Source organism: Canis lupus, chromosome 16 (assembly GCF_048164855.1).
Source record: "Canis lupus baileyi chromosome 16, mCanLup2.hap1, whole genome shotgun sequence".
Lineage (NCBI taxonomy): Eukaryota > Metazoa > Chordata > Mammalia > Carnivora > Canidae > Canis > Canis lupus.
The window spans coordinates 44440417-44465941 of NC_132853.1; the positions used below are offsets into that span (position 1 = coordinate 44440417).

The 25525-nt window shown below is 42.8% G+C and overlaps 1 long non-coding RNA gene across 5 annotated transcripts in view; it reads right to left on the bottom strand.

The window, feature by feature from the left end:
* Positions 1-443: 443 nt before the first annotated feature.
* The window catches only part of LOC140606911 (uncharacterized), a 149955-nt gene continuing 124873 nt past the window's right edge, over positions 444-25525 (bottom strand). For 2 of the 5 annotated variants that reach the window (XR_012009122.1, XR_012009121.1), the window contains exons 5-7: positions 24909-24994; positions 24348-24480; positions 444-2209 (exon numbers count right to left, since the gene is read on the bottom strand). This is a non-coding gene — a long non-coding RNA (uncharacterized lncRNA). Of the gene's footprint in view, positions 2210-24347; positions 24481-24908; positions 24995-25039; positions 25514-25525 lie in introns of those variants that run through there. The other 3 variants (XR_012009125.1, XR_012009123.1, XR_012009124.1) reach the window with 2 other exon arrangements.

Consider the following 25525-nt stretch of genomic DNA (forward strand, 5'->3'; position numbering starts at 1 on the left):
GGAGGAAGGTGGATTAGCCAGTGACTCAGAGATCCACAGACCTCCATTTCTTCAACTCTAAATGTGAGCCAGAAAACAACATGCCTGCATGGAGTGGTATCTTTCTGGCAAAGTTACATTCCTACAATCAAAACAACCTGCTATCAGCCCTCAACATGGGTTATTTATGTTGCTTTGTTGCCAGTTAAAAAAAAAAAAAAAAAAAAAAAAAAAAAAAACAGGGTAAAAAGAAGTCATGGAAATCCAGGTTAGGCTCATGGCAGCCACACACAGCTGACTTTATCCTGCCTTAGCTACCTGAAGACCTGACCTTGGTTTCAGAGCATGCTACAAAAGCACGCATAAAGTCTTTCATTCATTTACCCTCTCCCCCCCTCCACCCTCTACTGAACGCCCAAAGCTAAGCAGAGCTTAAAAATCAAAATGCAATGGCAATGGCGCTTTCAGGAAATTTATTTTTCGTTGATAATGATATGGGAATATTTCTCATGGCGTGAACAACATTGCAAACTTTGCCAAGAGGAGCTGGCTGTGAATTTGGGAAAGAGAGTGGCTGAAAAGCTGACGAGAGAAGGGTGTTTATGCATGTGGAGGAGTGTGTGCACGGAGGGGGCAGAGACCAAGTGACACAAAAGATATTCTTGTCCACTGGGGGGTCTATTCTTAGTGTTCATTTAAATAATACGGTCTAACAGAAGATGTGTAGCCTGGGGCAGTTCTGTTCTGCACACATCCCTTCACCCATCACGCTTACTCATTGCTGATGCCTGCTCTCACTGTAGCTGGTTTCCGAGAGCACAATGTGAGAACTTCTTTGGGGATGCCTGCTAACGGCCATCAGATGGAAGGGTGAAACACAGACACAGCGCCCTTCGTTTGTCCTTCCTTTCGGGGGGAGATGGAGAGGCCCAACCACCTCTAGGAGCGCCTTGATTTAAGATTGCGGAGAAGTGTTCTCTCTTTTCTCCTTTCAAACACACCTCTCAAAGTATCCCCTCAACTTCTCCTCTGTCTGCTCTTCTCCTGGTGAGAAGAAGGGCTCTGCGTGCTCAGCCCTGCCTGAGACGGTTGTTGGTTTATCAGGTCAGTTGGCCTCTTTCTTGGAGCAGATAGAGCTTCCATCAGTCGGTCTGAGCAGGGGGCAGGCCTTGTGGGATAGAAGCAGGAGGGCAGACGCCAACAACAACAACGGAACTTTGTGTCAACACTGTCCTGTGCTGATGTGAATAAAATATAAATATTGCACAACGAGCCATTTTTAAAAAAATTCTTCAAAATATTACGCTCTTGCCTTACGGGTAAGCTAAGTGGAGGGAGAGACCTGTTTCATCCCAGCAAATGTTAATAGCAGCCCAGGAGCTGGAAAACCAACTTCAGAAACACTTAATGTTTAGATCCACTTAGTGGTTGGAAAAAAACAACTTTTTTTTTTTTTTTTTAATGTTTAAGAGCCACTCCAGCAAGTGGAAACAGCAATTCCTTGTAAACAAACCTTTAACATGAAGATGTTTCTCAGTGGCGGAAAACCTAACTTCATAAAGTCAGACTTCTGAGATTTTAATTTTTTTTTTCAGCTTCTTGGAGACTACAGAAGTGACCACATTCTGTCAGTTGATGCATCAAACAAACAAACGCGAACGAGCGATTTTTCCATATCCTATGTCAGCCGAATGTGTGTGTCTGACAAAAAGTCCACGCGAGCTTGGGCACATGTTAACTGTGGAGAAAGTCACGGAGACAATCTGAAGTTATGATGGAAAGCCTGCATGCTTTCAGCTCACCTTCAGGAACACGAATGACAGTTCTCGCTGTGACATAAGCAATTCGAGGCCGTTCCCACATGCATCTCTTCCCAGCTACCAAAGCGGTTCACGTTAACTGTGTCGGTTCTGATGCACCATGTCTGACATTTCATCGGAAATCCTCTGCTCTTTCCATATCATAACAATCCAGCTAGCCAGGGTGGCATCATGGAGAGGCAGGCCAGAGCCCACTTGGAAAAATCACACCCCTGACCTCAGTGTCCGCCCTACTTCTCCGCAGAATAGAAACAATTCAGGGTTGGGACACCTGGGTGGCTCAGTGGTTGAGCGTCTGCCTTTGGCTCAGTTTGTGATCTCAGGGTCCTGGGATCCAGTCCTGCATGGGCTCCCTCTGCCTGTGACTCTGCCTCTCTCTGTGTGTCTCTCATGAATAAATAAGTAAAAATCTTAAAATAAAAAGAAAGAAACAATTCAGGGTTATACATTAGAGGGAACCAGGGAAGAGCTCATCACCAAAAATCTCACTGGAAATCTACAGTTAGAAATTAATATGATTCCGTTTTGCTAAAGACTACTCTTTCAGAGCAACTATCCTTAGAAATGCCTTTGGTATGTGGTAGCAGGAATTTCCTGTCCTGCCAACAAGGTTTAGTTCCAGGTACTTCCCTGCAAAGTGAACTGGAGCAGGTCACTTCACCCGGCTGGACCTTAGTCTACTCATCTATAAAATGGAATGTTGATCCCCACTTCATGGTGTTCTTGCAAATAAAAATGAGACTTATGAATGTGGAAAGACATACAACTATAGCATAGAGGTTGATGTGTAACATGCCACAGCGAGCTCAATAGAAGGAGGATAATGTTCCCTGTGTATTTAAGTAGTTGTTTCTCAAAAGCAACTAAGCTCAATGTTCAAAGAAAATCAGTATTTTGCTGGAAAAGGGACCCTGTTTAGAAAGGGGTTGGGGAGAAGTAACCCTTGAGTTCTCCAGACAACTGGTTTCCATATGGTGAATCCACCTGTGTGTCGGGCAAGTTGATCTTTAAGGGGTGTGGGAAAACCTGCTAGACCTCTGTTTTATTATTTAACTCAGCTTGTATTTCCATTTTGTGTACGATTTATATCATATCCATGCCCAAAGATCTTTGAAGTCTAAATAATTCTGACCCAATCATATCAGATTAAGTAAAATCCTGAAAGTGGGGAAAGTTTTTTTTTTTTAATGATTTTATTCATTTATTTGAGAGAGGGAGAGAGACAGAGAGAGCATGGCCAGGGGCAGAGGGAGAGAGACAAGCAGACTCCCCACTGAGCATGAATCCCAACACAGTTCTCCATCCCAGGACCCCAAGATCATGACCTGAGCCGAAGGCAGACACTTAACCAACTGAACCACCCAGGGGCCCCCAGGAAAAGTTTATTTCTGATGAGAAACAGAGAAGAAAGAAGAAAAGGAACTAACAAATGTTACAAATGTGCTGGTGGATTGGGGGCTTTATGAAGTGCTATGGATGCGGGCGAACAGAACAGTTCTTTGGCCTTTGTAGTGAAAAAGAGACAACGAACAAGAGCAATAAGTCAGTCAACATACGTGGTAATGCTAAGTGTTAGGCAGGAGGATAAAGAAGGAAAGAAAAAGTGGGGAGATGGACATGCAACTTGAATGATGGTTAAAGAAGGCCTCACCGACAATACGCAGAAAGACCTGAAGGAACGCGGAAGCCTTTCTGTGGATACCTGTGTGAAGATGATCATGGGCAGCAGTGCAAAGGTCCTGAGGCAGGAGCTTCTCTAGTGCATCTGAGGAAGAGGCAGGAGGCTACTGTGGCTGCAGGAGAGTGAGCAGGTCAGAGCACAGAAGTATGGAAGACAAGTGTGGGGGAGACCATGGGCACCTTGAGAATTACTCTAAGAACTTAGGCTTTCACTCTTAGTGGAGAAACCCCAGAGACTATCATGGTCTGACTTCAGTATTAACAGGGTCCCTCCGGTTGCTGGGTTGAGCAAAGACTCTACAGCCCCAGGAGAGGTGGGTGAGGAAGTTATCGCAGTAATCCAGATGGGTTCAGACCGAGGTGTCACGATAGAGGTGAGAAGCAATCGACTCCTGGAAATAGAGCAACAGCTTGACCACGGGGTGTAAGAAAAGGGGGATCAAACCACATCATGTTTGCCCTGCCCGAGTGCACGGACGGAGTGGTCATTTCCCGAGATAAGGTCACACCAAGGCAGCGCCTGGCACACGCCATGGACCAATAAATGCGAAATAAATACACCTCGGGTTTAAAGATAAAAAACCTGAAGCTCATCGAAGTTAATTTACTTACTCAAAGCCATATCATGGCTAGTGGTAGAGTCGGGACAAAAAAAACAAAACAAAACAAAACACCAACACGCCTGTCTGGCCCAAAGGCCCACGTTTTCTCTCTACAGCCATCTGTGATGTTCCTAAAGAAGTGAACCAGAGTGGGAGGGCGAGACAAACAGGCTCTCCGGTTTCCATTCTGAGCGTATCATGACTCCTCTTGCCCAACCTGATTGAGGCTCTGTCCAAGGGTCACAAACCAGGGACCTGTTGGCCCAATAAGGCCTGCTGCCATGTTTTCTTTGGCCCTCACAGCTTTGTAAAAACAATTTGTGTTTGAATGCCTTTAGGCTGGGCTTGTCCTTTCCACCCCCCCCCCCCCCCCCCACACACACACACACACCACTCCCTCTGGCTTACAGCAGTGCCCTTCAGATTTACCTGCCTGGCCCCCCGAAGATATGCAATTTTTCAGCCAGTGATTCAAACCCACACGACCATGGGCATTTAGCTATGGCGTGAGACAAGTGTGCCAGAAGGAAGTCTCTGGAGTCAAACAGCAATTCACAGCCAGCCTTATCATTTCCCCATCTGTGGGAGCGAAGCCAGCTTCACCTCTCTTTCCCCATCCGTAAAGTAAGGAGAGGAGCATCTACTTGGAATACTTTTGTGAAACCTAGATCACAGGAGACATGTCAGGCGTGTGGCCACTGGGTAGGGCAGGAAGTGGCACCCCGTTTCTGTAAAGGGCCAGAGAGTTCCATATGTTAGACTTTGTGTCCTGACGACTCAGCCCTGCAGTGGTAGCACGAAAGCAGCCCTAGAGAAGACATAAATGAGTAAGCGTGGCAAATGAAGTCACAAAGGGACGCCAGGGAGGCTCAGGGGTTGAGCCTTTGGCTCAGGTCGTGATCCCGGGGTCCTGGGATTGAGTTCTGCATCGGGCTCCCTGCATGGAGCCTGCTTCTCCCTCTGCCTCTCTCCCTCTCTCTCTCTGTGTCTCTCATGAATAAATAAATAGTTTGTTTTTTTTAATCAAGTCACAGTAAAATTGTATTTACAAAGGGAGGTGAGAGGCCAAATATGACCACTGGGCTGCAGTTTGGTAACTCGTTGTTCCACTAGGGAGCATATACTTTAATACCCTCCAAATGACCCTCCCTCCCACTCTGCTCCATCACACCTACCAAAATAAAAAGTCTTTGGTTTGGGGGCACGGACTATTTCAAACTCTTTGAATCCAAGCTGTAAGGTGACATCACAGCGGTACCCCCTGCTACCCTGATTGTCCCCTTCAGGAGTGAAAGAAAAGGAAGACCTTCTTCAGTGGCCTCATTTAATGTAAGGCAGGGCCAGCAGGAATGATTTTCCCAGAGTGTGAGGCATCCCCAGAAAGGCCCAACTTCCCCCACTCAGACACCTGGCCAGTGTAGATTGGCCAGTGTTCCCTCCTGGACTTCTGGAATCCCAGGGGGCAGCTGCTTCTCCCCAGCAGGTCCAAGGACCGGAAGAGATAGATGGAGGTCCCCAGAGTGAAGCCCGCCCCTGGGCTCGGTCCCACCCTTGGAGGGAACAGGAAGGCTTCTCCACCCTTGGCACTGGAGCACCCCTGAGCAGCACTGCAGGCGAATTTCCCATCCTTTGACCTAATCAGGGTTTTGATTTGCAGGCCTTGAGGGAGAGGCCACTGGGTTGTTCCCACTGGGTTATTTTTAGGAGCTGGCATGAGAGGGGAAGATGGGAGTTCGCAGTGCGTACCACTGGGCAGCAGTGAGCAGGCCTCTGCGTAAGCCCTGTAGCAAACTTAGCTCATTTCCTCTTACAAATCTCAGAATCAGGCAGCACCAGAAACTCTGGGAAGGGGCAGATATGGAGGAATCAGCAGCCTTCGGTTTTCTCATGAAATGATCTGGGGTGTTCTGGTTCACTCACTTTCATCTCAAAGGATGCGAAATGAAATTGTGAAAGAGCACACACGTGTTGGGGGAGGATAAAATGAAGGCCAAGTTGACAGACAAGAAGACAAACTCACTAAAAATCTCACTGGGCTTCACCATCCCTTCGATTTTCTTTTAACCAGACCCTAGCAGAGTTTGCTTCTAATCATCAAGTCTGGGCTCAATGCAGCAAACCACACCACTCTACAGATCACAGTCATCCTAATGAGGGGTGCTGGTGTTGGGGTGGGGGATTAATACACAGGAATCCTGCTATCACAGTCCTCAGACAGTCTCGGGAGCTACCATGGAATGGCCTTCCTCGGGGCCGGCTCCGTGCTGTGGGAGCTGGGCAGGTGCACAGAACTCCTACCCAGAAGGGCCCCGTGATTCCCTTGGTGCTCTGCTGTCACTGTCTTGAAATTCTCAATTTGAATTTGAACAAAGGGCTCCACATTTATATTTTTCACTGAGCCCAGCTAACTGTGTAGCTGGTCTGTTCTTGTTCTATAACAGTGTTTCCTCGACCCCCCCTTTTTTGGTCATTTTTGCCCTCCCAAAGAGGACATTTGTTTCATAATCAATTCCCCCCACTAGTAAGTTGTAATACGAATGCACTGTGGTTTTGTTTATGTATTTTATGCATGTCTGTGTTCTGTACATTATAAAAAAGAAAGTTTTTTTTTTTTTTTTTTTCCCACAAAAACCAAGCTTTCACCCACTTGGAGATGATATTGTCCCCATTAAAAAATGCACGTTCTAAATCTAGAGAATCACACCTGGGGGGATCCCTGGGTGGCTCAGTTTAGCGCTTGCCTCTGGCCCAGGGTATGATCCTGGAGTCCCAGGATTGAGTCCCATGTCGGGATCCCTGCATGGAGCCTAGTTCTCCCTCTACCTGTGTCTCTGCCTGCCTCTCTCTCTCTCTCTCTCTCTCTCTCTGTGTGTCTCTCATGAATAAATAAATAAAATCTTTAAAAAAAATCACACCTGAACTCCAAACATCTACCCAGGAGCATGGACAAAAGTAATAATAATAAGAGTAGGTGGACGCCTGGGTGGCTCAGTGGCTGAGCATCTGCCTTTAGCTCAGGGCGAGATCTCGAAGTCTCAGGATCGAGTCCCGCATCAGGCTCTCTGCATGGAGCCTACTTCTCCTCCCTCTTCCTATGTCTCTGCCTCTCTCTCTATGTCTCTTATGAATAAATAAATAAAATCTTTAAAATAATAATAATAAGGGTAGGTATCCATTATTGAGCCAGGAATGGCTCTAAGTGCTTTACACATATTACCTCAAGTAATCTCCAAAACTATTCTATTCAAATATTCATCTTACAGACGAGGAAAGTGAGGCACAGAGAGTTTCAATAACTTGTCCAAGGTCAGTCAGTCATACAGTCAGCGGCAAGGCTGGGATTTGAATATGGTTCTCCTGTCTCCCCAACCTAGAACCCAGAGATGCAGGTGCACACACTTGCTCTTTCCTGCAGGAGACAGGTACGTTTTTTCAGTGCGCTATTGGTAGACAAGAAATCTTATTAATAAAGACAATGTGACAGCTGGTAGATATAGGCCAGCAGGGCTTCATCTCGACCAAACCTTCTGCAGAGGAAGCAAAAGCTCTCCGTGGGCCTCCGCACAGTTTTCATGGTGGCTTCTAATATTGGAAAAGTGATACGTTTTCCTGGAGAAGGTAGTTACGGCTTTATAAACAGATATTCCCATATACTCTTGTGGAACATGAGTTGTCTAGTTCCTCTTTTCTTTCATTCTGAAAAAATACCACGGGGCTTAAACAGAATCCTGAGTTTGGGGTTCCAACCACTTGTGTGAACCCGGTCAAGTCACTTCTCAGGGCCTCAATGTTCTCTGCAAAAGAGGCAAAATCAAGTCATCACCAATATTCTTTTCATCTGGAATACTATTACCCCTTCTGGAAAACATGGGCAGAAGCAACAAAAATATTTAAAAAACAGTTATGCTGAAAAAATGTTAGCCAATGTTTACTGTGAGATTTGTAGCCACGGATGGCCACAGGGGTGAAGCAGGGAGCACAGCAAATAAAGGAAATAGAGGGAGAGAACGGAATCATGGAAACTCAGGTAGGCATGTCCTGACCGAAGGGCGCTATGAACAGTCCACTCCTACTGGCTGCTGCCAGGTAGGAATGTGGGCCCAGTGCCACCAGGTATTCTGATTTTTTTTCAAAAGAAACTGAAAAGCTAAATTCCTAGGCATACTCTACTAATTTGTAGATGTGAACCCCGATGACAGGCAGACCGACCCCACAGCGGCCTCTATGTTTCCTGTCGCCTGGTGTTCACAGCCTTGTGTGATCCACTCCCCCTGGCTGTAAAGCAGCACTCGTGATGTGCTGGCAGCCAATAGAATATGACAAAGATGGCACTGTTTTTTTCAGATGTAATTAAGGTCCCAAATCAGTTGTTTTTATATTAATCGAAAAATAGATAATGAGGGGTGGGCCTGACCAAATCAGGTGAAAGTCCTTGAAAGATGAACTGTTCCTTCCCTGAGGTGAGGGGCTCTCCTTGTGGGCTTAATGAAGGAAACAGCCATGTTAGAGAAGCTCACGGACAAAGGAACTGTGCCTCGAGGACCTGAGAGCTGCCTCCAGCCTCCAGACAGCAAAATGCTATAGCTGCAAAGAAATGGACCCTACCAACAACCTGAATGAATTTGGAAGTGGCTTCTTCCCCAATGAAGCCTCCAGAAGAGAAGAGAGCCCAGTGAACTCCTTGTTTGCAGTCTGATAAGACTCTAGGCAGAGGACTCTGCTAGCCCTGTCTATTCCTGATGCATAGAAATGGTGAGATCCTAAATTTGAGTGGCTTTAAGCTTTGAAGTGATGGCTCTTTGTTAGACAGGAATAGAAAAGGGATACAATGTCTTATTCAAGTTTTCGAAAATACTCTGCAGGCCAAACCAACCTGAAGAGGGCGGTAGGTGGCTTAGGGGAAGCCATTGTGTGACATAGCCATTGTGGAGTGTCCGTAAAATGGTCAAAATGCTACATATTACCTTAGGTATTCAGCATTAAGAGATAAAAGACACAATATCTGGAGAAAGATCAATATCACAATTCTACGTATCGCGATAACTGTGAGACCCTGACCACAAGAGGGATGGACCTCCTGCAGAAGCAGGTACCAGAACCTAATTGCAACTTGCGTAAAGTCAGAAGCTGCCATTTTGCTGTCTGCCCTGGGGGCCTTTTGGAGGAAAAATTGTTCCATCTCCATTCTCTGCTTCTTTGGGGGTGGCTACATTAGAAGCTCTGCTTTAAAATCTTCTTAATGATCACCGGTTTTCTTAACAATAGATGGTGTTACCTTTGAGCCTAAGTGATAAAAGAACTGGGCTTCTTCTTTTAAGCACCTTGATATTTACATCTCCTTTCAGTGGTTTTGTCAATCATCTAAAGTTAGAAATTTCCCAGTTCAAAGAGACAGCTACAAGGGGACAGTAGCTGTGAGGTCTGGGCATGTGACAGGTCCTCTGAGAAAGTATACCATATTTCCTATACTTAGATACGGCCAACATTGACCAAGGCAGTGACACCCCTGGGACCTGGGACCTGGGACCAGACTTGTAGGATGTGAGCTGGAACTAGCCATGCAAACTGCCTAGGAGCCAGTAACCTTCCCTAATTACCTCTTGCCTTATTTAAAAATAAATAAAAAATAAAAACAAAACAAAAAAACCTAACTGGGTTTTTTCTCAACATGTCAATCAGAGTCATACTCTTAAACCATAACTGAGATCATAAATGCCCAATGGCTTCCCATCATGCTCAGATTAACATCCCAACTCTTATCATGGCATATGTGAGCTAGCCACCTATCTACTTCCCTTCCTCTCCCAAGGAGTTAGTCATCAAAGCTTATTCATAGTTTAAAATGTCATGTTTCTGTAACAATGTCCCCAAAATAAATATCAGTCCTGATCATCAGCCAGTATGCACAGGTCTGAGTGTTATCAATAATTAAAATATGCAAATGCTTCTATATCAGTTGGTATATTAGCTGCTGTCCTGAATCTCTCTTTCTATTTCTGTGCTCCTTGACCTCATCATGATCCCACAATAAGCTGTGAACTTCTGCAGAGCAGAGGGCCCCTATTTTCTGTTCAAGAACTATGGCCAGTGTCCACTCCACTTGGTAGGTACCTGAGCCATACTAGTTGTTAAATGTTTGGGTTGGGATACGACCCCTGATGACAAGCACACTATTAAAACAAGATGGCATGCGAGGGGACATCTAGTCACCAACCAAAGGAAAGTAGGATTCGAAAAAGAATCAAAAAGCTTCCTGAAGCCAGGAGCAGCTATCTTTCAATGTGGTGGAACAAAACTTGCCCCGTCATTCAGCTTGGGGAACAATAAATGGGAACTCTGGAAAATAAATACAAAACACACACTTGCTCTTTGCACTACCAATACCACATGAAGAGCAGAATAATTATGTATTCGAATATCATTGCTGGGAAAAACTCAGTGTGACCCAAAGTTCAATACTCAAACACATTGGTTCCAGGCGAGATTGCCTTTCATGGTGGTATACCCTTTCTCCTCTCCTGCCCTGCTTCCAAAGGAAATTAGATACTGCTCCTATTTACCGGAATGGGATCTAATAAGGGGCGTCTTCTTGATTATAGAGAGCTATGAGGATCAGCACTTTCTCTCTTGCTCATAAGAAACCACATAAAATGAAACAACAGAAACCTGTAAGTATGTCCCCAGCTAATCGCCCTGGCCCAGGGGCAATCACATGACTGGAAGCCAGTTTCTAGAGAAAAGTTAGTGACCAGCATGAAATAAGATGATGTCAATGTCAGCTTCCTTCTCCTTCATATTGTCTCTCCCAGGTCTGGATGGTTCCTCATGGTCTCAGGTCAGCCCAGCCAATGCAAATACTTTATCAACTCAGCACGAAGCATCTACTCTTCACTAGGGGCTGTCTAGAGGGGCTTAAAAACAAATTGACATTCTCAGACGCAGAATCTGATGGCCCTACTACCAAACCTAGGCTCCCAGGTTGTGTTCCAATCCCCCAGTCCATATCCTAGCCTCCTTTGTTAATCAAACTGGCCACAGGGAATGCCACTATGCCACAGGGAATGAGCTGGCTCTGTTTGAAAGTTGTCCCCTCTCAACTCAGGAAACTCCTTATTCCTTTCTTATTTCAGGTCATGCTGCTGAGTTTTGCCTTGGGTCCATACTGAGCAATTCAACGCTCCCGTTTGTCCATTGTGATCGAAGGTCCTATTCCAACCCTTGAATCGTATAGCTGGCGCTCTGTTGAGGACCTGGATTTGTCAATCACCTTGAATAGGATACAAGTCTTAGCATAAGGTCACATTTCCCAGAGCAACACCTGCTGCATACCTAGGCTGCCCACTTCTGCTGCTTTGTCATCCAGAGACTTCCTAATGTGACTTGCTGGATCATAATTCAGTTTCTTTGTCCTTTGCAGCCTGGACCTTGGGGTTCCAAGCTGCCATTGCCAGGACCAATCTATCCAGTAATTCCCTTAGCACTGGCTCATTCTGCCCTTTCTTTGTTGGAGGTCCTAATATGGTCCTAACTTCCCCTCCCCAACCTGCTGCTCACCTCCAAAATCCCAACATATACTGCCTCTAACCCATTTTATCTGTACCTTTAGATACTCACTCTGCTTGGGCTGACCAAAAGCACCTTGAGGAGTTTTACCAATTGGGAGGCCTCAAAATTTGTTTGTAATTTTATTATTCACAAGCTTATACCTGAAAACCAGAATGGGAGATATGCCCTCCCTACCAAGAGTAATTGTACAGCCCAAGCAAAACTGTTTACCTTCTGGAGGCTCAGATCTGAGTTTTTATTTGCTTCATCTTGTTACAATAAAATGTGACTTTTGAACATTTTGCTTTCAAATACATTTATTTAACAGGATTTTGCTCCATTATGTAAAATAAAACAAAAAGGATCAGTCAGGGGGGGAAAATGTAACATAAGTCCATCATTTAGTAAGCTTTTCCAATTATATCTATTTGAATCTGACTTTCTGCCCAGATGCGAATGGAAAGTTTTTTCCATTTAAAAAGCAAATATCTTTCATTGAAAATAGCGCAAACCAAAAGCATGCTCTTTTTTTTTTCTTTTTGTCTAGCCATATTTGCTGTCTTTATCTCGTAATGACCTTTCCCCAACATATTTTTCTGTTTCTCTTTAGTGCCCAGTTTCTAAAAATAAAGTGGCTAGTGGATCTTTGGATGTAGGGATAATATTTTGATTTCACTGGTACATACAATCAGGAAACATATTTCTGTTTATACTCTTAAAATCAGTTGAGAGTTGTAGATGAAGCCACGTTCTGTCAGCACATTTTTTTTTTCAAAACCTGGAAAATGTAACAAAATCCAAAGCAGCTGCAGGAAGTAGAGTATACCCTCCATTTGCACTCAGCAGGGGAAGAGCTAACAGGAGGTAACAGGATAGTTCCCACATGAAAAAGTTACCAAGAATTTAACCTGTAATGAAACTCTGATAATCTCCAGGAATGAAAGATGCTTGGATGATGGGTTTGGGGTTTCTCATGAGTTCAAAGGATCCGGTTTTCCCTATAAATGCTACGCAGGAATAGAAGACGTCCATGTGGTCATTGTTATGTCTGATAGCCAACAAAAGTTCAGACTTCATCTTTAAGCCATTAAACGGTGACTGTGTGTGCATTTTAAGACCGTGGATTAGCCTGCCCATGCCCTTCTCTGAAGCATATAGAAAGCAGAATCTCATTAACTCGTCACCATCTGCTCCAAGATAGGGACGCTGATGGGTAATTATCAGTTTAAGGTTGGTTTCCTTTAAGATTCAATGTGTGAAGATCCTGTAGACCACAGAGCATCCAACTTCGGTATGCACCCAAAAGACGGCTGGACCTTATTAAATGCAGATTCGGAGTCAGTAGTTCTGGGTGGGGTGGGATTAGAGCTGAGATTTTGCATTTCTATCAAATTTGCAAATGGTCCTGATGTCGCTAGCCCATGGGCCACCACTGAAAGAGCAACAGTGCTATCCTATCCTGTCTGCGGTGCACAGTCTCTCAAAGGGATCCCAATCATCTCCTCTCTTGGTGCTCAGGCCCTGGTGTGATCTCCTCCCTTTCCATATGAGCTAGACCTACTGACTCACTTGTAATAGCTGAACCTGGCAAAAATGGAAGCATGGCTCTTCTGAGATCAGGTAAGAAAACTGATGTAGATTTAGTCTAGGTGTCTCTCCCTTCCATGCTATTTCTATTGGAACCCTCATGTTGGGAGAAGCTCTCGGTCATGTATGTTGATAGCTGCCCTTGGAGAGGCCACATGACAAGGAACTGATGTCTCTGGCCAAGAGCTACGGCAACAAGTTTGGAAGTAGATCACTTCCGGATCAAGCCTTGGGATACTGCAGCCCCTGCCAATGCTGTTTGCATGAGAAACTTTGAGCCAGAGGCACCAAACTAGGCCATGCTCAGATTTCTTTTTTTTTTTTTTTTTTTTTTCATGCTCAGATTTCTGATGCACAGAAACTGGGAGAGAACAAATATTTGTTGTGTTAAGCAGCTGAATATTTGAATAATTGGTTATGCAGCAAGAGAAAACGAATACAGCTTCATTTGTGAAACCTAAGTTTGTAGAAGTTGTCTTTAAAATTGTAACCTCAGTGAGTATCTCATTAGCCATTTACTAGGTTCAAACATTCTGGATGGCTACTCGCTGTCCTGATGTCACCCTATTTGTGAAGGTACCCATGTGTCACTCACTGGGGCCGGACTCATGTTTCCTGGTCACTTAGCAATTTGGGACTGACATTCGTAGGACCTCTTTGCTTGGCATTCAAACCAGTCTAGGTAAAGAACGGACTCAGGGCAATTAGTTCCAGAACCTTATATAATGTGAAAGCCAGATCTTCGAGAAGAGCTTAAAGGTGGAATCCACTGTGTCTGGCTTCTTGAGATATGGCCCTCTAATCTGGCAGCTTTTTTCCGCTTATCTTCCAGAGCTTTCCAAGGCAGGAGCAAAGCAGTACTACTTTAACAAAGACAATGCATATTTACCAAAAAGGCAGGGCAGAAAGAAGAGTGAAAAGTAAACCAGAAATGCGTGTTCAGTGCCCCTTGGGTTTGTTTTTGATTTCTGCTCTCGGACACAGAGGTTCCACCTGTTTGTCTTAACTTGCCCTTGAACTGACCTAGCTCCCATGAGGACACAGAATCAGTGAACCACAATCCTCTTGATCTTGGGTTCAGTCTGGCATTTGCACTTACTTTTTCCTGTATTTGCCTTACTCTGATGCACTTAGAATTTTCTCAAGGGAGAAGAGATCACAGAAGACAAAAGAAGAGGTATTCGGAAACTGGAGGCAGAAGTGTGATGTTCTCATGTCCTGATAGGGCAAAACGTGAATTTCACGATACGTTCACAGACCTCTCTTCCGTGCCCATGTGATAGATGACAATAGTTTCCTGCACTATTACCTCATCCCGAATACGTCACAATCACTGGCCTCCGGTCTCTTGATTTCCTGAAGTACAGCGTCACTCTTTCACACCCCAAAATGTGGCCAGTGCCACAGCGCCAGCAGGATTAAGCCCACCATTCACAGCTTGAGAGTCCTGCTCCAACATGCCTTTCCACCACTGTCATTGGTTACTCACTTCCTTGAACCATTCAATTGTGCAAATGCTCTTCTGGGTCATTGTTCATGCTGTTTGCCCTTCAGAGATTCCAGCTCTCCTTTCTTCCTACATAAAAAATGTGCCCTCGGGGACACAGGGGTGGCTTAGTGGTTGAGAGTCTGCCTTCGCCTCAGGGTGTGATCCCAGGGTCCTGGGATCGAGTCCTGCATCAGGCTCCCTAGAGGGAGCTTGCTTCTCCCTCTGCCTATGTCTCTGCCTCTCTGTGTCTCTCATGAATAAATACATTTTTACAAAATCTTTAAAAAAAAATGTGCCCTTAAACTGTCTAGACTTAGATCAGATGCTGCTCGCTCCCAGTTTATTCCAGTCCACGGCATCTCCCTTTTCTGGAGACAGTGTTGTCAGTTTTGTATGGCACCTGCTTATAATCTTCCTTTGTCCCTTTCTTCTGCTGTTGCAAGCTACTGTCATTTCCCTCTTGCATCACTGTGGACTTCAAAGCCTCATGTATTATTATTATTATTATTCAAATATTCATGGATTCTTTCCACAAAGAAATTGTTAGTTACTTGATTAAAGAGGCTCTGCATTTATATTATTCACTTATTTATTAAGCATTTAAGTTCTCCATTCTACATATTCATCTAATGGATGCTATGTAAATATTTGTGAGTCTAGCTAATAGAACTTACTTTTCCTTTTTTATTTAAATATTTTTATTTATTTATTCATGAGAGACACAGAGAGAGAGGCAGAGTCCTAGGCAGAGGGAGAAACAGGCTCCCTGCAAGGTGCCTGATGCGGGATTCCACTCCAGGACCCTGGGATCACGACCTGAGCCAAAAGTAGATGCTCAACCATTGAGCTCCCCAGGAACCCCTAGAACTTACTTTTCCAAGCACCCTGAGCCTAATGACAAAATTTCTCGAAGCACAAGAAACACAATTACTAAATTAATCCATCAACAAGATCAAGAGGTGACTGAATTATGTATATTTACAAAAACCTAACCATGCTCAACTTGCCTATTTCTATCTGCATGGTTGATTAAGTTATCTCACCAGATTTTTTTTTTTTTTTTTGTATTTGCTAGGGTGTGGGCACACCTCCTCCTTCTAGATTGCGACCTGCCTCATACACAAAGGAACACACCAAAGTTGACAGAGAACAAAACACCTTGCATTCTGAATACAGAGCTTTAGAGCTTAGACTCACGGTTGTTACAACGAGCAATGGCCATCAGAGTATGTTTTCCCATCCCCTGATTTTACTGAGGGTTTGTACTGTTGTGAGTCCTGCAAACACTGACACAGATACGCAAAATAGGGCATGACCCTCCTTTCCCAGCCCAGAGCTCACACCGTCTCTGTGCTATTCCAGGGTCCTCCAAGCTCCAAGAAACACCGTTTGAATCTTCAGCAAGCGTGTACATCACAGTATATTGGCAGAAGCCGAAAAACTGACATTCAAGAAAGCTCTGGAAGGATGTACTCACTGGGATCCAAGGCAGAGGAAGGCTGTGTGTATTAACATTAGTCTCTGAAAATGCAAAGAAAGAGCCTTGAAAGGCAATCAGAACAAAAGACCACCCACCATGGAGGTGAATTATTAGCGGCCACCCTCACCTTAGATCTCCAAGTTCCTGCTCACGTGACTTCTACACATACACTCTCTCTCTCTCACACACACACACATACTCACACTGATTTGGGCAATGCGTAGCCTTGATTAGATCTAGATCAAGTTTATCTGGTAAAGGAAAATCTGTAGTCCTAAATTTTGATTTGGCAGTAGCCAGGAAAAAGGATATGTGATCATTTGACAGTGAAGACTGTGTCCAACTCAGTTACATCTGCACAAAACCAATTCAGTGCATGCTACTTAAGACAGCCAGCCCTGGAGAAGAAAAAGTTCCCTATTCCAGGAAAAGTACGGAGGCACCCAGACGGAAGGGCAGTCATAAGACAGGAGGAAGGCCGTGGAAATCCGACGGAATGCGGACTAAATGGAGAAGGCCTTACGTTCCTGGCTTGCTGATTTCGGAGGGAAAAAGTAAATTCCAATAACTGTATATGTGCTTTAAAATCCACATCACAAAGGGATTTCTGAGATGAGTCTGTTGTTCCCACTTGCAGAGCTATTTTAATATTTTTGGTCAATTATGTAACTTAACCTATCCGTATGACAGACGATACTTATCACCAAGTACATCTCATCATCTGAGAGATTCAAAGAACGGTTGAAAACACACACACACACACACACACACACACACACAAATATCTCTAAAGTGGAACTACATCATCTAAATGATTCCCTAGTGAAATCTGTATAAAAGTTTATCAATGCAAGTGTGACAAGAACATCAGTACTGTCTTTAATGCCATCATTTCAGTCATTCTCAAATGTGTCAGACTTGAGGGTTTGTTCCTGTTGATGACTCAGATTATATCATTCAATATCCTTCTTTTTCTCTTTTTGCTAAGAGGGGGCACAAAAAAAAAGAAAACCCTCTCTCTTCCACCCAAAGATCTCAGAAGATGAATCTATGGAATTTGGGGGGCACCAGGGTGGCTCAGTAGGTCAAGCATCTGCCTTCGGCTCAGGTCATGATCTCAGGGGTCCTGAGATGGAGCTCTGCATCCGGCTCCCTGCTCAGCAGAGAGTCTGCTTGTCCCTCTCCCTCTGACCCTCCTTCCCCACCACTTGCGTGCTCTCTTTCTCATTCTCTTTCAAATTAAAAAAATAAAATATTTGAAAAAAAAAAAAAAAACCTGTGGAATTGTCCTTAACCACCTGGAAGACTTGGGCTTGCCCTCAGAGGCCAAATTCTACCACCGCTGCCACCAATGAAGTCAGGCACATGGTGACCCTGTCACGGCGACACGTGGGTGTGTGTGACTATGAGTGTGTGTGCATGTGAACATACACGTGTGTGCATGTGGATGTGTGCATGTTCGTGAGGGTGAGCCTGTGTTTGCGTTAAAGGAAATCTTCCGAAGAAGGAAATGGAAAATCACTGGCATAGATGGAACCTAAAAATAAAAACATGGAAAGATTTTTTTTTTTTTTTACAAACAGAAACATTTTACTATATGTTACTTTGTTCCAAGAGTTTATGCCCTAAGTTTCTTCAATTGTTTTGAAGAATACTGTTTTTCCCCAGTGCTGTGTGAGTTTGAATTGTGGTAAAAAGGGAAATCTCAATAGTTTCTGTCCCGACTACGGATTCCTGTGGCCTCTGATGATAATGTTTGTGGCTTGGGAATGTAAACTATCTCATGTATATTCATATTGGAAAGTCTACCCATAAACATTCCTACCTGAACGTTTCCACTAACCCCCTCTTAATCCTCCGCAGTAGGTATCATTATGCTAATCTTAGCACAGTGGTAACTAAGGTAAAAAGAGATTTGTCTAACAACACACAACCATCTGGGTTGCAATTATTTGAGAGTAGGGCTCTGGATTCCAATCTTGGCTTCACCACTTACCAGCTACATCATCTAGGGTAAGATAATTAACTTGTCCATGCCTCAGTTTCCTCTTCTCGAAACCAGAGTTGGCAGTATGAGTAGCTACTCTACAACATTATTATGGGTACCAAATGAGTCAATGGGTGTAAAATTATTAGAACAGAACCTGACACAGAGTAAATCCTCAATAGACAATACTATTACTGTTGTCATTATTATTGTTATAACTATCACTGATTTGGGATTAGCACCAGGACTTTTTATTCCTACTCTTGTATCTTTTCCATTGGCAATGTGATATGCACTGTCTCGATTAACACAACAGCTCGAAAACGGAGGTGTGGGATCCCTGGGTGGCGCAGCGGTTTGGCGCCTGCCTTTGGCCCAGGGCGTGATCCTGGAGACCCGGGATCGAATCCCACGTCGGGCTCCTGGTGCATGGAGCCTGCTTCTCCCTCTGCCTGTGTCTCTGCCTCTCTCTCTCTCTCTCTGTGTGACTATCATAAATTTAAAAAAAAAAATTAAAAAAAAAAAAGAAAAAAAGAAAACGGAGGTGTTTGCAGAATAGGAAAAGTTAGGTAACAGGCATTCAAAACACTGCCTTGAGTGTCTTGCCAGGGCTTGCTTGAGTATGGCAAAGTGAACAAGATAGGCATAGACTCTGTCCTCTCTGAGTGACAGCTCCTATAGCTTATTAAGAAATTCATTTTGGGGGTAGCTGGGTGGCTCAGTCGGTTAAGCATCTGACTCTAGGTTTCAGCTCAAGTCATGATCTCAGAGTCCTGAGATCAAGCCCAGCGTCGACCTCAGTGCAGAGTCTGCTTAAGATTCCTTGCCCCTCGGCTTGTGTGTGCACGCTCTCTCTCTAAAATAACTAACTAACTAACTAACTAAATAAATAAATACAATCTTTTTAAAAAGAGGTTTATTTCTTGGTTCTATTCAGAGAGATCAATGGTGGTGGGTGCCTTGGAACTTCACAGCATTATTCTTCAATGTCAGTATCAGGTAAAGATATCAGGGTGGCTTAAGGACATTCAGGTATATTCCATGTCCTCTTTGTAAATCTCTGAAGTAATTTAAAAAAAATTCAAGGTGAGAACAAGACCTTTTTTTAAAAAAAAAAGATTTTATTTATTTATTCATGAAAGACACACAGAGAGAAAGGCAGAGACTTAGGCAGAGGGAGAAGCAGGCTCCAGGTAGGGAGCCTGATGTGGGACTCAATCCTGAGACCGTGGATCAGACCCTGAGCCAGGGGCAAGTGCTCAACTGCTGAGCCACCCAGGCATCCCAAGAACAAGACCTTTAAGGCAGCAAAGATTTCTTGGAATTATCAATCTTCCAAAGTGCTTTTCTCCATCTTCAAGGGAACTTATAGAGCTAACCAAAACTTTGCAATGAGAAAAAACGTGGTACCCTGCAAGAGACAGAAGATGTTTTTTCTGGAGGCTTGCTGCCTATTGCTCAAAAGATAGAGGAAGGAGGAAGGGATGAAAATAACCCCAAACTCCCCTTGGATCAAGATGAAATAATCTAGCAATATGAACCAGAGGGAAGCATCTAAGGGAAATGGTAATATACAACTCTTCAATGTTTTGGAAGAAGTGCGCCTTCTTTGCTTGCTAACAATCTATTGTTGAGTGCCACGGTGCTGTTTCATATCAAGATTTCAAAAACCATTACAAGCTGCATAGGTATTGGAGGCTCAACCAGATGTGATGAAGTTTCCATTGTTTTACTTAGTGCATGGAAAATATTACTAATGGTGGTTGGTGTCAGGGGAGGCTTAACTGACCCCAATCGGCCAAACTCATCTGGGCACATTTCTTTAAGTCAGACCCTTTAAATACTCTCCCTGGTTATTTCACAATCCCCCTCCCCCATTTTATGAGATATTTGACTATATATAGCTCATTTTAGTCAAAGGAGAAATTCCATGACTGCATGAACAGGTGGGCTGGGGCCTTGGAGGAGGGATGGGATATCTCTGCTTAAGATGGAATTTTATTTACAGTCAAATCTTGATTATCTTTGATGCAAGACAAAACTGAGAACAATGAAGGAACTGAAGTCTCTTAAATCTCATTCAGTCTCTTTCCCTGCCATGTTTCTCCAAGAATTACTCAAAGGTGACTCAACACAATTTACACATCTCCTTGAGCAAAATCTCATCTCCTTCTAATTCTTCCCATTCCCTTCCCAATGCACCAGCTGAGACACAACAAAATGACCTGATAGAAGAAAGGATCTTAGAAGCACTCCTACCTGTTTACCTAGAGTTCAGGGACACGTGGGTGGCTCAGTGGTTGAGCACCTGCCTTTGGTTCTGATCGGGATCCCAGGATCTTGGGATTGAGTCTCTCATTGGGTTCCCTGCTTCTCCCTCTGCCTGTGTCTCTGCCTCTCTCTCTGTGTCTCATGAATAAATAAATAAAATCTTAAAAAAAAAAACCACCTAGAGCTCACATTCAATTTCTGTGTTTAATATATGATTTGTGCTTTAGATTTTTCTGAAACATAGGAGCAATCTCAAATAAAAGAAACATTTGCCTTCTGTTTCCATAATACACCACGGTGACCCAAACAGTGCAGTTCTTGCTACTGTCACAGACAGGTGCTTTTCTTTTAATTTAGAAAGCTTCAGAACAGATCGTGTTTTTCTTCAACCTGTGTGTGCACAAGTCTCATTCATTAGAGGCGTCCTTTATTCTCTTTAGTAAACTTGACATGTTCTCCAGAAATGAACTCATCAAGATCCAGAGTTCACTCTTAATTCAGAGGAATATGGAAAACAAAATTAAATGCTTTTCTAAACCTCCTGTGACTTTATCTGTGAACCTCGTGACTTTAGCTGAACCTCTTTTGTCAGCAACACTGGGGTGGAGGTCCCCTGAGAATAACCTTCCCTGTAAGAAGGTTTCTGGCACTTAAAATTTAGCATTGAAATCGTAAGTTTAAAAAAGGTCAAGACAATAAAATGTGACTATGATTTCAGAAATGAATAATGTTTTAGTGAGCTCCATATATTCATTTTTTTCTTAAATATGTTGCTCATTAGCCAGGATTTTAATAAAGTGGCACTGAATTTTGAAAATGTCTTACAGCTATTATGTAAAGGTATGATGGCCATTAATTTTTTTAAAAAAACCTCCAAACTCAGACATAGCTGGTTGAAACTATAGGAAAGGGTATCATTAATGAAAAACAAAGTCTTCATAGGTTGTATGCTCTGTGACAGTTGAAAGCTCAAAAGAGCCTTTTCACTTGTACCAGAAAAGCACCCATGTTTGCTGTGTAGTTGATATATTTTCATTGGCATCTTAGTTGTTTCTGTTACTAGTGTGGGTCCCTGCAAATGATCTCTTGCTGCCAAACTGGGAAGTCAATTGAAGGTTTGCCTCAATATTATGAAAACTGATAGAACTGATGGAGGGGAAGAAAACAGACTGCTTGCCCAAAGAGAACCAGCATCAAGGCAGAGAACATGTAATGTCATCACAAGTGGTTGGTCTGAATTCCACTGTGTCCTCCAGTCTTGTTTTTAAATGATCCTGAAAAACTGAGGTCTCAGAGCAGGCTTAAACACTTAGCGCCTGGAATGAATTTAAAACTTAAGGGAACAAATGGATGTTGAGTGAAGGAAAGCCTTTGTCTCAAAGTACCATGAGCAATTCCCAGGGCATGCTGCTGTCAGAACTCACTGCAGAAATATAATGGAATTTCTAATTTGCTTTAATTAGAAAAAAGTAAACACCGCCCTCAACATGTCATCATGTTTATATAGGAGCCCAACCAGCTGATTTTCTGCTGGCATGGCCCTGGAACCACTCAATTAAATCTCAGGGCACAATTTCTTTTTATGAATGAAATACCATTAGTATGAAGCCAGAGAATTCTTTTTTTTCTCATCTGCTTCTTTGGCTGTGACTCTACAGGGACAAGTGACCAAACACAGCACCTTCCAATTTTAAATTTACCAATGCTAATTTCCAAGACTAGATTATTTAGAGTCCCTCTTTCTGAGGCATCAGCATCATTATTTTTAAAAAGTTGCACGTTACGGGACTAAGGGAACAAAAATACTGTATTTCTAACATACAATGCTAGCAAAAAAATAATTAATTTTTAAAAAGATAAAGGAGAAGTCTACTTCTTAACAGGCATTGGGTAATTTTAAAAGGCAAAACCCTAGTTAAAGTTTATCCTAAGAAATTAGAATATTGATAGAATTTTGCCAGAGCTGGAAAATTATCTTCATGTAAGAGATTATACAACAGATGCTCAACTGTTATAAATTGTTGGAGATACGGACATTTTAAAACAGCGCTGAGTCAGTTACCCTACAGTTTTTAGGATCCATGAAACATGAATCACAGTTAAACAAATTAAGAAATTTTTGTTTGAAAAACTGAGAAGCAAATAATCCTACACAATTTTTTTTCATGAAAAAGAGATGGCAAAGATTCTTAGTACTCTAGAGCAGTGACATTGCAGTTAAATATAGTAAAAAGTTAATTTTTCTGCTATTCCTATAAAAGGAAGCAATAGTAATTCTCAGTTGCAAAGTCTCTCAAACAGCTGCAAACTTTAAGCTAAAATAACAGGAGACAAATCTAATTCTGGAATGTCGGGGAAGTTTTCTCCAACTGATCAGCTCCATGTCAGTTTCAACTGCAAGGTAAGGGGGGCTGTATATGTATATCTCGGTGGGGTGGAACAAGCCCTTGCAATTCCCAAGTTCAGCCATTCAGGCTTGTTAAACACATTAACAAGATCCACACTTAAGTTTTAGGAACACTCTCAGCCAACTCCACGGGCATCAAAGCCACGTCTCGAACAGAAAGCCTAGGGACAGTTGTCCCTTTTGAGTGTCCTTTGCCCACTTCATTTTAGGATTTCTACCTAACTCTTCTCATTTTTTTTAGACACAAGGAATGATATTTTCTCTACATGTAAAGTTGTTGTGACTCAAAGGTCCATAAATGGGCATGTCCTCTCATAATATTTGCAGTTTCTTTCGAGTCTCTGATGATACATCAGTGCAGAGATCAGGGCTAATGGAAGCCGGGTCAACCAACATTCAGAGAGAAATGAAAAAGAAAACAAAACTGAGTATCTCCCATAGGAGAACATGCATAACATTCTTGAAGGATTTCACATAATCCTCAAGTATATGTGTGTTATTGAGTCACGGCCATCTTTCATCTTAAAATGCAAGATGGACTTTAATTAAAAGATTCAGAGCCAACTTTACTAGAATAAGTGAGAAAAATGAGATAGTGATGCAGCTTCTGTGGGGGCTTGACTATCATGACAGGTGAACTCCCACCCAACACACACACACACACACACACACACACACACACACAGAGGCATCTCTTTTTTAGCCCATGCTGTTTAAATTTTATTTTGCCTCCAAAATTAACTCTGCCATCACTTCTCTTAAAAAAACAGAAATCCTTACTGGTTTTGTTGCAGAGTTGAATTATTCAAGGCAAAATCCACCTTCCATTTTGACTCATCAAGCACACCAACCCTTAATTTATTGAGACTATCAGATCCCAAAAAGGCAGGTTGTACACTTTTTCGAAGGGCTCATCACACTAGGCATCTTCCAAAATCTTGTGTGGGAGGGGAAGTTCCTCAGGCATTTCTCCAGATGAACCAGCATGAAAATACAGAATTATACTCTATTTTTAACCTTTGAGCCAATCAGAATAAACTGTTGGCAAAGTGAGAATATAGTGAGTACTAGACATTTCTAGGACTGTTAGTGTGCTAGAGAGACTTGGACTATGGCCAGTGCTCCGTCATCCACACTGTTACTGCAGTCCAGCCAACCTCCTCAGATGATAGCTCCATATGTGAGCAACTGGCCTGCATAAATCTTGATACCGACTACTTGTGGGTGCCCAATGGCTAACTTTAACTTAACACGGATGTATCTAAAACAATCACCTTCCTTAAAACTTCTCCAACATTCCTCATCTCAGTGTCTCCCACAGCCATTCAAAATTCTAAGCCAGATGCTTAGTAGACTCCACCTTCCTTCTCCCTTCCACATTCAGTCCTCAACTTTACATGTTCGTTTTTCAAAATAACTCTTAGATTTATCTAATTCTCTTTCTGTTAACCATTTCATTATAGTCCATATTGTCTTCTCTCCTAATTTATCTTCACATACCTGTCTTGTTCCATTGCAGGCCCCTAGATATGGGGTAACCATACATCCGAGTTTGTCCAGGACAGCCCAAATGTATAACTCATCGTCCCAACAAAATTAGCAATTGCACCCCCTTTTGATTCTCCAGAGTTTCCTGTTTTGAATAACAAATTATATGATTACCACACATATAAGCAAAATTTCCTTCCAAAACTGCAAATCTAATTATGTCATTTCCTGCCTAAAATCCAATAATTCCAGTCCTTCGAATAAAGTCTCAATAACTTAACCTGGTTTTTAAAATCTTGCATAATCTTGGTTCTGACCACTTGTTAGCCTTATCTTGGGTAAGTCTTCCAGATGCCTTACTTCCTAGGATTGTGTATTACCCCTGTGATCAATCTCATAGCAATTTATTGTAATTTCTTGGTTAATTTTTTGTTTCTCCCATAAAGTTTAAACTCTGAATGTAGGAATGAGGTCCCACCGTTCATCAATACATCCCAGTACGCAGTGCATATTAATTACCCAAATTTTGTAGTCATAGTAGGAAAGAATACCTCTTTGCGAACATACACTCACTGTTAAATGAGAGACGACAGTGTCCACAATCCAACCCCGTTTTGTCAAAGTGAGGTTACAGAAGATGGTGTATAGGCAGATGTGAACTACAGGAAATAACAAATAAATGTGAATAAGCTCTACCATGAAGAGAAAATGGAAGTCATCATTATTTAATTTCCCTTTTAATTATCATACATCATCATCATTACGTAACCAACATATAGAAATTAAGTGGTCATCTTTCACTTATCTCCATGTAACATCCGCTCAGCAGAAAAATATCACAAATATCCCACCATTCAGTCTTCCAACATTAAAAGGTATAACCTCATTCTATATATCCACAAGAAAATACAACATAATATAACCATGAGAAAACATACTAAAAAAAAATCGACTGCTTAAATTTTTATGTATCCTAATTCATTTTAACGGCAAATATACATTTTTCATTTTCTTCATTAAAAATTAAACAGCATTGGAATGCCTGGGTGGCTCAGTGGTTGAGTGTCTGCCATTAGCTCAGGTTGTGATTCTGGGGTCCTGGGATCAAGTTTCGCATCAGGCTCACTGCAGGGAGCCTGCTTCTCCCTCCGCCTATGTCTCCGTCTCTCTCTGTGTTTCTCGTGAACAAA